Below are 10470 nucleotides of genomic sequence, written 5' to 3' on the forward strand. Positions count from 1 at the left end.
GGAATGCAAAATGGTACAACTATTTTGGGAAACGATATAGTGCTTCGTTAGAAAGCTAGAAATAGAAATACCATATGATCCAGCAATCCCACTCCTAGGAATATATCCTAGAGAAATAAGAGTCATCACACAAATAGACATATGCACACCCATGTTCATTGTAGCATTGTTCACAATAGCAAAAAGATGGAAACAATCTGGATGCCCATCAACAGATGAATGGATAAACAAACTACTGTACATACACACAATGGAGTACTATGCAATGATAAAGAACAATGACGAATCTGTGAAGCATCTCACAACATGGATGAATCTGGAGGGCATTATGCTGAGTGAAATAAGTCAATTACAAAAGGACAAATATTATATGAGACCACTACTATAAAAACTCATGAAAAGAAACAACCTTTGATGGTTATGAGGGACGGGAGGGGTAGGGATGGAAAAACACTAGACAATAGATAAGTGGTAATTTTGGTGAAAGGTAAGATAGTACACAATACTGGGGAAGCCAGCACAACTTGTCCAAGGCAAGGTAATGGAAGATCCATAGACACATCCAAACTCGCTGTGGGGACCAAATTACCAGGCTGAGGGATCTGGGGACCATGGTCTCAGGGAACATCTAGCTCAATTGGCATAACATAGTTTATAAAGAAAATGCTCTACATTCTACTTTGGTGAGTAGCTTCTGGAGTCTTAAAAGCCTGTGAGCAACCATCTAAGATACTCCACTGGTCTCACCTCTTTGGGAGCAAGGGAGAAGGAAGAAAATCAAAGACACAAGGAAAAGATTAGTCCAAAGGACTAAAGGACCACAACTACCACAGCCTCCACAAGACCTTGTCCAGTACAACTAGACGGTGCCCAGCAACAACCACTGACTGTTTTGACAGGGATCACAATAGCGGGCCCTGGATAGAGCTAGAGAAAAATGCAGAACAAAATTCTAACTCACAAAAAAAGACCGGACTTACTGGCCTGACAGAGACTGGAGAAACCCCAAGAGTATGGCTCCTGGACACCCTTTTAGTTCAGTAATGAAGTCGCTCCTGAGGTTCACCTTTCAGCCAAAGATTGGACAGGCCTTTTAAACAAAATGAGACTAAAGGGGCATACCAGCCCAGGGGCAAGGACTAGAAGGCAGGAGAGGACAGGAAAGCTGGTAATAGGGAACCCAAGGTTGAGAAGGGAGAATGTTGACATGTCGTGGGGTTGGTAACTAATGTCACAAAACAATTTGTGTACTAATTGTTTAATGAGAAGCTAGTTTGTTCTGTAACCTTCATCTAAAGTACAATAAAAATAAAAAGCTGTTAAAAGAATAAGACACTCAGGGCTGTAGACTGGTTTAGGAAAAATGTAGATAACAACAACAAACACTCATACAGCATTTTCTATGTACTGAGCACATCATGGGGTCTCTGGTTGATGCAAACAGTTCACACACTCAGCTGCTGTTATGGATTGAATTATGACCCCCCAAAATATGTGTTGTAAATCCTAACCTCAGTGCCTGTGGTTATAATCCCATTTAGGAATAGGTTATCTTAGTTACATTAACGAGGCAGGTTTAGTGTAGAGTATATCTTGAGCCAATCTCTTCTGAGATATAAAAGAGATTAAACAAGAGAGCAGAGAAGAGATCAGGTAAGATAGACTCCAAGACACATAGAGATCTCTAAGGAACCAGGAAGCAGAAGCTGAAGTGACAAGGACCTTTCTTTAGAGCCGACAGAGAAAGACTTCCCCAAGAGCTGGGGCTCTGAATTCAGACTTCTAACCCCCTAAGCTGTGAGAAAATAAATTTGTTTGCTCAAGTCATCCATTTATGGTATTTCTGTTATACTGGCCTGACAGAGACTGGAGAAACCCCAAAAGCATGGCCCCGGACACCCTTTTAGCTCAGTAATGTCTTAGCTAACTAAGACAGCTGCTAACTGAAAGGTTCTTGGTTCAAGTTCACCCAGAGGGGCCTCAGAAAAAAGACCTGGTGACCTACTTCTGAAAAATCAGCCACTGAGAACTCTATGGAGCACAGATCTACTCTGACACCTATGGGGCAGCCATGAGTTGGAATCAACTCAACCACAACTTTTTTTTTTTAGCACATTACACGTATTAACTCACTGAGTCCTCACAACCTGTGAGTGACTTAAATGCTGTTGTCCTTTTCTTGCAGGTGAGGAAATGTTTGGTAACTTGCCCTAGGTCCCCCAATCAGTGAGTGGTTGAGAGAGGAGTCACATCCAGGTAGGCTGACTTCAGAGTCTTTGATTTGTCCCCTATGCTACAGTGCAAGACCCTCCAAACTGAAGACAACTGAAGGGAACAAGTGACATTCTCTTTCAGTGCTCCTCTCACAGAAAACTCCAACCAAATATATTTGATGACAAAATCCATACTATTATTGGGAATCAAAGTATTTTCTCTTACTAGCTGGTTTCAAACCCACCTTGGAAGACAGGCCTGGAGATCTGCTTCTGAGAGGTCATAGCCTTGAAAATCCTATGAAACAGTTCTCTGCACACATGGGGTTGCCATGAGTCGGAATCAATGCAATGGCATCGAACAACAATGACAAGCTGGATTTGCACTTTCTCGGAACATGAGAAGAGGGCCTTGGGCAACGCAGGGGAATGCATCCCAACCAAAGAGGTGGGTTCTGTGGGTTCTGGGATAAGTGACCATCTCTGAGCCTCATTCGTAAAATGGATGTGACACTAACCACACCAAGCTTAGAGTTGTGGTGACGATCAAACGAGATAAGGAATGTGAAAGGACCTGGTAGAAGTGTTAAGCACTACCCACACTTGAGATATTAGTATTGTTCAAGCATGGAATTCATACTTACTGAGAATGGATTTGGGACAGGGACTTTGCTGCCCCTCAAATCATATCACTAGGCAGCAGCTCTTCCTCCTGCATGCAAGGCCACCCCTTTCTTTTCATTTCATTGTCACCGCCTAGGTCAGGGCCTTACCACCTCTTGCTTCAATCTATGCGACAGTCTCTTATTAGGCACCCTGTCTCTCTTTTCACCCCTGTCCAGTCAAAACACCACCCCTAGGTTTGTCTTACTGAGGCATAACCTTGTTCATTATTCCCAAGTTGCAACTAACATAAAAAAAAAAAAATTTTTTTTTTTTTTTATAGTCTACGGCTGCTAACTAAAGGGTCGGCAGTTCAAATCCGCCAGGCACTCCTTGGAAACTACGGAGCAGTTCTACTCTGTCCTATTGGGTCTCTATGAGTTGGAATTGACTCTACTGCACTGGGTTTGGTTTTTGGTTTGGATAGTCTTGCTGGAAACCCTGGTGGCGTAGTGGTTAAGAGTTCAGCTGCTAACCAAAAGGTTGGCAGTTCGAATCCACCAGCCACCCCTTGGAAACCCTATGGGGCAGTTCTACTCTGTCCTGTAGGGTCACCGTAAGTAGGAATTGACTTGACAGCAATGAGTTTGGTTTGGTGTTTTGTGTAGTCTTGCTATGAGGTCCCTGAGTGGCCAAACAATTAAGCACTCAACTACAAACTGAAAGGCTGGCAATTCTAAGCCACACAGAGGTGCCACAGATAAAAGGCCTGACCATTTCCTTCCAAAAGGTGACAGTTTTAAAAACCCTATGGAGCATAGCTCCACTCTGCAACACATAGGATTATCATGAGCTAGAATCCACTCCACAGCAACTGGTGTGGTATAGCCTTGCAATCCCTGGCAGGGGTCCTAAACTCAAATGCTTACGGAGCCAAATGAGCCAAGAGGGTCAGACAGGGGAGAGCTGACCCTGTATGCCTCATCTGAAAGGGAAGCTGCCACTATTCAGTTCTTGCTGATTATCTCCAGGAGGCCATACCTTCTCATTTTTAAAGGAAATCTGGATATCTGGGTGAAACGTCCACATATTTTTTGGTTGGCACAAATTAAAAAACAAAACAACCACCATCACCACAATGCAGGCCAAAAACAGCCATCTTCAGGATGGATGGAACCAGCCAGTTCTTGACCTTTGGTCTGTAGGCTAAATCCAAAATCATGAGCATGCATTCCAGGCCCAAAATAATTTGACACCGGCCCACACTTGCAGTCTTACCTCCCACTCATCCTCGGGGTCCTCTCCAGCCAAGGGTAGCTCTCCTTCCCGGGGGGGACACCTGCACCACCCTGGACCTGCACCTTTGCTTTGCTTGGACTCTTGGAATGCCCTTTCTTCCAACTTTCCAGCCCTCCAGCTCTACCGTGTAAAGTTCTACTCTTCCTCCTTGAAGTCTGCCCTGATTTATCCATATCCAATGAATAACTAAATAATTACATATAATCCACTCCCTCTGGGCTTTCACAGCACTGTCAGGGTTATAGTTCATCTCTGTCATGCTTCTCATGGGAGTCCCTGGGTGGTACAAACAGTTAAAGTGCTCAGCTGCTAACTGAAAGTTTGAAGGTTTAAATCACCCAGACGTGCCTCTGATGGAAGTCCTGGTGATCTACTTCGAAGAAATCAGCCACTGAAAACCCTATGGAGTACCCCTAAAACTATTGCCCTGAGATAATCTTTAAACCTTAAACCAAAAATATCCCCGGAAGCCTTGCTTAAAACCAAACAATAGTTTAGCTTTACCAGTAAAAAAGGTCTGCTTGAGCATTATGCTCTTTTAGGAACTATCTATACGGGATCAAATTGACTGCAGCAACTCGAAAGATTAGATAGGAACCTAGGGGGCAATGAGTTTATGTTAATGGGGAGGAACAACGCAGAAAAAGAGGGCAAGAATGTTGCACAACTTGAAGAATGTAATCAATGCCACTAAATTATATATGTAGAAACGGTTGAATTGGTATGTTTTGCTGTGTATATTCTCAACAATGACAAAATAAAAAAGATTTTCCAAGAAAAGGAAAGATAATACTTGTGAAGAGCATGCTTCTTAGCTTGAGTAGATATATGAGACCAGGTGGGCAGCTGCTGTCCAGAGATGAGATGAGAAGGCAGAGGAAGACAGGAGCTGTTGAATGGGCACAGGAAATACAGGGTGGAAAGGAGTGTGCTGTCACATTATAGGGAGAGCAACGAGGGCCACATAAAAATGTGTGTATAAAATTTTTGTATGAGAAACTAATTTGAACTGTAAACTTCCACTTAAAGCACAATTAAAAAAAGGAAACCCTGTGGAGTATAGCTCTACTCTGACACACATGGTGTCTCCCCACATCAGAATTGACTGACAGATGGCCAATTCAGTAGGTTTTTCTGTTTGTTTTGTTTTGTTTTTGGTACTTCTCACCATATCCTGGCATGTATCACACATCAGAAGGCTTAGAGAAAAATTGTGAATGACTAAATTGTTTTCCTCTTCTCTACGACAAGAAGAACTCAGCAACTTCCCAATCCCCTCCCCCTCCACTACTGAGCCCCACGTTGGTGCCTTGTAGGTTCTGGATAAAGGTCAAGACTTCTTACGCAGTAAGTTTTCCAGCCAAGCATTTTGTCTGGCTTTAGATATGACTGTTGTCAGGTGATGCTGAATTGATTTTGACTCACAGCAACCCCATGTGGCAGAGTAGAACTGTTCCCATAGGGTTTTCTAGGCTGTAATCTTTACAGGAGCAGATCACCAGGTTTTTCTCCCATGGAGCCACTGGGTGGGCTCAAACCACCAATCTCAATTAGCAGCTGAGTTCTTAACCTTTGGGGTACCAGACTTCCTTTCAAGATTTCTTGAAAGCTTCTTTAGTCACTTGAAAGACTCAGCTTTCAAGTGACTAAATTGAGTTTATCCCAGCCAAAACTGTAAGGCTGTGGCTGATTAACTCACCAGGTTTAAATGGAATTCTTGGCCTGCTGCAAGCAGAGCAAAACTGCCCCCTCTGTCTGCAGCCCCTCTGCAAGGCTCCACTCTTCCCAAGGGCACACCCAATGGCTTTGGACTGCATCTGTGGTCACTTGAGGTCTCGGACCAGGGGAGCTGGTTGAACACACAGCTTCACCCCCTGGGGGAATGGATCCAGGAGCTTGCTCTGTTGACTGGTGGGAGGATGCCATCATCATCAAGGAACAGGAAGAGATACCTATCTTAGTCATCTAGTGCTGCTATAACAGAAATACCACAAGAGGATGGCTTTAACAAAGAGAAATTTATTTTCTCACAGTCTAGTAAGTTACAAGTCCAAATTCAGGGCACTGGCTCCAGGGGAAGGCTTTCTCTCTCTGTTGGCTCTAGAGAAAGGTCCTTGTCCTCAATCTTCCTCTGGTCAAGGAGCTTCTCAGGCACAGGGACCCCACGTCCAAAGCTCCTGGTGCTGCTTTCTTGGTGGTATGAGGTCCCCAACTCTCTGCTTGCTTCCCTTTCCTTTTATCTCTTTAGAGATAAAAGGTGGTGCAGGCCACACCCCAGGGAAACTGAGTAAGGGTGGTGTTACAATCCCACCCTAATCCTCTCAACATAAAATTGCAGTCACAAAATGGAGGAGAATCACACATGGCCTAATCAAGTTGATATGCACATTTTTGGGGAGACGTAATTCAATCCATTACAATACCCCAGGGAGCGGCTCCTGGATTCGACGAGTCCAAATTAGTGCTCATATTACAATCTTCAAACTTTAGAGCCTTATTGGCATTTAGACTAAGGAAACTGAGGCCCAGAGAAGACTGACTTGCCCAAGGACAAAGCAGAGTGTGCCCTGGATGGAATCTGGGACATCTATTTCCAACGTTGAGACTTTTCCCCACTAACCCATGGATTTGTCACCATCATTTGAGAAGTTCTGATAACTACATAAGTGAGATATCTCAAGGCCACAATTTTTTCAAAAACCCCATTCTGCAGCTGTACAAAAAATGGGCTTCTGATTTTTCTTGCCCTTCCTGCCTTTGTGAATGTAGCATTCGGAGTGTAAGAGTAACCTGTGCTGCTCTAGCAAGTTCTATTTCCTCGCCTGGATAGTGCTTATACAGGTGTTTGCATTCTAATTCTTTGTTTTTTTTTTAATAACATTTTATTGTTTTTCAGTGAAGGTTTACACAGCAGTTTAGGTTCCCATTCAACAATTTCTGTACAAATTGTTCAGTGACATTGGTTACATTCTTCACAATTCGTGAACATTTTCAGTATTTCTGTACTGGTTCTTTTTCCATTAATCTAGTTTCCCTGCCCCTTTACATTCTTATCTTTGTTTTAAAATACTTGTTCACTGTTTGGTCTCATATAGATGATTTTTTTTAATGGAGCATAGTACTCATAGATGATATTCTTTATTTTGTAAGCCAATTTGTTATTTAGCTAAAATGTGACCTCAGGTAATAGTTTCAGTTCAAGGTTTACCTAAGGGCAACAGTCTCAGGCAGCCTTCCAGTCTCAACCAGTCCAGTAAGTCTGTTTTATTTTTTTAGGAATTTGAGATCTCGTTTCACATTTTTCTCCCATTCTGTCAGGGTCCATCTATTGTGGCCCTGATCAGAATTGTTGGTAGTCATAGCTAGACATGATCTCAGGTAGTTCTTCTGGTCTCAGAATAGATAAGACTGTGGTTCCTGCATACCGTTAGTCCTATACTCTAGTTTCTTCTTTGAGTCTTTGGTTTCCTTCTTTCTCTTTTGCTCCAGATGAGTAGAGATCAATAGTTACATCTTAGATGGCCACTCACAAGCTTTTAAGACCCCACACACTACTCACCAAAATAGGACATAGAACATAAACTTTATGAACTATATTATGCCGATTTACCAAGATGTCCCACAACACTATGGTCCTAATCCTTCAAACACAGGAAACCAGTCCCACGGGGTGTTTGGTTACATCTAAGAAGTATCCGTAAATGTGATAAAAAAAATACCCAAGTCTTAATCCATAATTTCTCTATTGTTTAGTTTTGCCTTTTTTGATCTTTCTGTATATTTAATTATAACTGTGTCTGGGTTCTCCTGTGACTTGTTTTCCTCAGAATGCTTTTGAGTTTCATACATGTTAATGTTTGTAGTCTACCCATGTTGCTAAGTACGCCTGCTACCTTTGTATGTGTCATGAATTGAATTGTGTCCCCCAAAAATATGTGTCAATTTCTTAGGCCATGATTCCCAGTATTGTGTGGCTGTCCTTCATTTTGTGATTTTCCTACGTATAAATAACCACAATCTCTGCCCAGGGTTAAAGAGGATTAGGGTGGGATGCAACCCTGATCCAATGTAAAGGGAGTTTCCCTGGGGTGTGGTCTACACCACATTTTATTTTACAAGAGATAAAAGGAAAGGGAAGCAAGCGAGAGTTGGGGACCTCAGACCACCAAGAAAGCAGTGCCAGGAGCAGAGCGTGTGCTTTGAACCCAGGGTTCGTGCATGGAGAAGCTCCTAGTCCAGGGGAAGATTGAGAAGAAGGACCTTCCTCCAGAGCCGAGAGAGAAGGAAAGACTTCCCCTGGAGCTGACGACGCCCTGAATTTGGACTTCTAGCCTACTAAAAAAAAGGGTGAGGAAATAAGTTTCTCTTTGTTAAAGTCAAAGTCATCCACTTGTGGTATTTCTGTTACAGCAGCACTAGATGACTCAAACAGTACGGATGGGTCAGAATTTACCTACCCATAGTAAAGTTTACAGGATTTGGGGGGTTCAAGTGTAACTTTTGCTCTTGTGAATATTGCTGCTCTTGTTCTTTTTCCAACTCCAGGTGCTCTTGCACAATCACTCTCTAGTGAGGGGCAATTGCTGAGTTGCATATCATAGCCAAGTTCTAATTGACTAAAAGAGCTGATGCATTTTACAAATTTTCCCTCCCACAAAATACACATATATATTTTTTATTTGTTCCATCTGCTTATCTAATGAAGTAATTTTTGCTCTGGTAATCAGTTTATAAAATGATCTTACTTTGGTTTTATTATTCAAATCCCTTACACTACTCGTTACTGAAAAGGCTGTGCATATTTTCCCACTGTCAATTTATCTCTGACCTTTTAGGGCTTCTTTATAAACTTTGGAAATTTTTCTCATAATATTTAGCTTATCTTCTCACTCATTTTTGCTTCCTTTTGATGAATTGTTATGAGTTTTAATATAGTTGAATTTTTGCCTTTTCCCTTATGCCTTATTCTTTTAATTTTATTTTGTTGTTGAGAATATACACAGCAAAACACACACCAGTTCAACTGTTTTTACATGTACCATTTAGTAACGTTGATTATGGTCTTCGAGTTGTGCAACCTTTCTCACCCTCCTTTTCTGAGTTATTTTTCCATTAACATAGATTCACTGCCCCCTCAGGTTCCTATCTAATCTTTCAAGTTGCTGTTGTCAATTTGATCCCATATAGATAGTTCTTAAAAGAGCGTAATGCTCAAGGCAGACATTTTTTACTAGTTAAACTATTGTTTGCTTTTGACTTCAGGGGATATTTTTAGCTTAATGTTTAAAGATTATCTCAGGGCAATAGTTTCAGTGGTTCACCCAACTTTCATGGCTCCAGGAAGTCTGGAGTCCATGAGAATTTGAAATTCTGTTCTGCATTTTCCCCTTGTGTTGTAACTCTTTACTAAACTGAATATATGTCTTATGCACTTAGACAAAAAATTTTAGTAGATTTGAGCCAATCTAAGTGTCTATCATTTTTTTTATTTTAAGTGTCTATCAATAGGGGACTATTTAAGTAAATTATAATACAGGCATGTAATATGTAGTTGTTGTGTGCTGTTGAGTTCATTTCAACTCATAGAGGCACTATGTGACAGAGTAGAACTGCCCCTTAAGGTTTTCTAAGCTATAATCATTATGGGAGCAGATCGCAATATCTTTTCTACCACTGAGTGACTGGTGGGTCCAAAAGCTGGCCTCTCGGTTAGCAGCCAAGCACTTAACCACTGCGCCACTACAGCTGCTTTGTAGTGTATCACACACCACTAAAAATAAGGCAGGTTGTCTGTGAGCGGCCATCTAAGATACTAAAATAGTCTCACCCCTTCGGGAGCAAGGAAGAATGAAGAAAACTAAACATACAAGGGAAAGATTAGTCCACAGGACTAGTGGACAACATCCACAATGGTCTCCACCAGACTGAGTCCAGCACAGCTAGATGGTGCCTGGCTACCACCACTGACTGCTCTGACAGGGATCACAAGAGAGGGTCCCAGACAGAGCTGGAGAAAAATGTAGAACAAAACTCTAACTCTCAAAAAATGACCAGACTTAACTGGCCTGACTGAGGCTGGAGAAACCCCAAGAGTAATGAAGTCACTCCTGAGACTCACCCTTCAGCCAAAGATCAGACATAAAATAAAACGAGACTAAAGGGGTACAGCAGCCCAGGGGCAAGGACTGGAAGGCAGGAGGGGAAAGGAAAGCTAACAGGGAACCCAAGGTTGAAAAGGGAGAGTGTTGACATGTTGTGGGGTTGTTAGCTAATGTCATAAAACAAAACATGTACTAACTGTTTAATGATAAATTAATTTTTTCTGTAAACCTTCATCTGAAGTATGGTTTTAAAA

This window comes from Elephas maximus, chromosome 1, assembly GCF_024166365.1.
Source record: "Elephas maximus indicus isolate mEleMax1 chromosome 1, mEleMax1 primary haplotype, whole genome shotgun sequence".
In the NCBI taxonomy this organism is placed as follows: Eukaryota; Metazoa; Chordata; class Mammalia; order Proboscidea; family Elephantidae; genus Elephas; species Elephas maximus.